Consider the following 2,087-nt stretch of genomic DNA (forward strand, 5'->3'; position numbering starts at 1 on the left):
ATCCCCCGGTTGGATTGTTTCCCCGGTACAACTAGGTGATGGTCATATTTATATTATATATATCTCTTATATTATATATTTATATATATAATCCATTCATTCATGTTTTTCGGTGAGGATACTTCTTTGCCGGTCGTGCCAATGGGTACGCTTTTGAGAGTTTGGTTGTGGGATTTATAAGTTTTGGATGGTGGGTTTTATAAAGCGTTCTTTATGGATTGTGGACTTGGCATCGAGTATTGATTTGTTTTTATATATATTATATATATATATATATACTTGAGTATGAAGGTTTTGAGATGCATGGAATTTCTTGCATGGTTTTCTAAACGGTGGGGTTATATTACGTTGGTTTACACTGAACTGAATTTATTTTTGTCCACTCACAATTTTCTGTTTTGCGCCCCCCAGCCAGTAGTTGACTGAGCTCCGCAGCAGAGCCGGATCGTGCGCTTCCGAGCCTTGAGCCTTCGTAGGACTCTTTCTTCATGTTATTTCCTTTGAACTCTGTTTTGTTGAAATTGAAGTTCTTAGACATGCTCTGTTATCGCCCTGTTAGGGTTTGATTTGTGAGGCCTGAGGCCATTTCATTGTAAATTGTTTATTCGCTTTAAAGCATGCTGCTGGTTGGGATTGTTTGTATTTTGTTGCAGGTTGAAATCTGTTGGGTTTCTTAAATTTACAGGGGGGACTCTGCCAAAATTTTGGTAAAGAGTCTCGGTTTCTAGTAAGTGGGCCCGGCATCGGGGTGATGTCGGAACAAAGACGGAGTCCGCTCTGGTCTACGGGGAAATTCCGGGGCGGGTCCTGTCAGCTTGGTATTAGAGCATTAGGTTCATTTTCCTTCGACTTTCGCGCTTTTGTTGCGTTGTTGAAACTAATGATTCTATGGTTTCTTTTGTGTAGAATCATGCATCCTAGACGTCCTAGGACGAGGGGTGGTCGTATTTCGAGATGGGGAGCAAATCCTCCACCTCCATCTCCACCACCTTCTCCACCTTCATCACCTCCACCTCCACCATCTCCACCTGCTGGAGAGCATGATGGAGGGAATGACCTCGATTTACGACACCTGTTATCTCAGTTCACCCGAACCGTGTCTACAGCTTTACAGGGGAGACGAAAGACTGAAGGCTCCGACATTAAGAGGGTTAAAGAATTGGGGGCAAATGAGTTTCATGGTAGTGCTGATCCTGCTGAGGCTGATGCTTGGCTTACAGATGTCGAGCGAATATTTGAGGTTCTTCAGTGCCCTGATAGAGATAGGGTTCGCTTGGCCGCTTTTCTTCTGAAGGGGAATGCCTACCACTGGTGGAAGGCAGTCCGCAGAGGGTATGCTAACCCTGCTGTTCTTACTTGGGAGGAGTTTCAGAGAGTGTTTTTCGACCAGTTCTACCCACATTCTTACAAGAATGAGAAGAAGTCCGAGTTTCTGCATCTGAGACAGGGTTCCATGTCAGTGCTGGAGTATGAGCACAAATTTAATGAGCTGTCCAGGTTTGCACCTGAGTTGGTTACCACAGAGGAAGACAGGTGTACCCGTTTTGAGGAGGGTTTGTGGTTAGACATCCAGGCAGTAGTAACTGCCAACACATATCCTACCATGAGAGCCTTGGCTCAAGCAGCAGATAGAGTGGCCAGGAAGTACAGTTTAGGAGCGGGCATTGGTAGGCGCCGCAGGGACTCCTCAGGTTTTGGTGAGCCAAGTCAGGGTCCATCAAAGAGGGGTGGATCCAGCTCTAATTCTGCTGGTAGTGAATGGTCGGGAGGACGTGGTTCCAGTTCAGGCAGTGGGAGGTCTGGCTCACGACCAGCTTGGAGCCAGCATTCGGGACAGCAGTCAGTGGCCAGTACAGCCAAGGATTTTTCGCAACAGTATAATGCAACCTGTCACGGTTGTGGGCAGACAGGACACCTCAGGAGGGACTGCCCACAACGTGGGCAGATTAGTGGCCCTAGTAGGAGGAGTGGAGTGTCATGTTATCATTGCGGGCAGACAGGGCACTATAGGAGTGAGTGCCCACTCCTTACTGTTGGTGGTACTGCTGAAAAGGAGACTTGGGCCCAACAAGGGCAAGGCAATAGAG

Source organism: Prunus dulcis, chromosome 6 (assembly GCF_902201215.1).
Source record: "Prunus dulcis chromosome 6, ALMONDv2, whole genome shotgun sequence".
In the NCBI taxonomy this organism is placed as follows: domain Eukaryota; kingdom Viridiplantae; phylum Streptophyta; class Magnoliopsida; order Rosales; family Rosaceae; genus Prunus; species Prunus dulcis.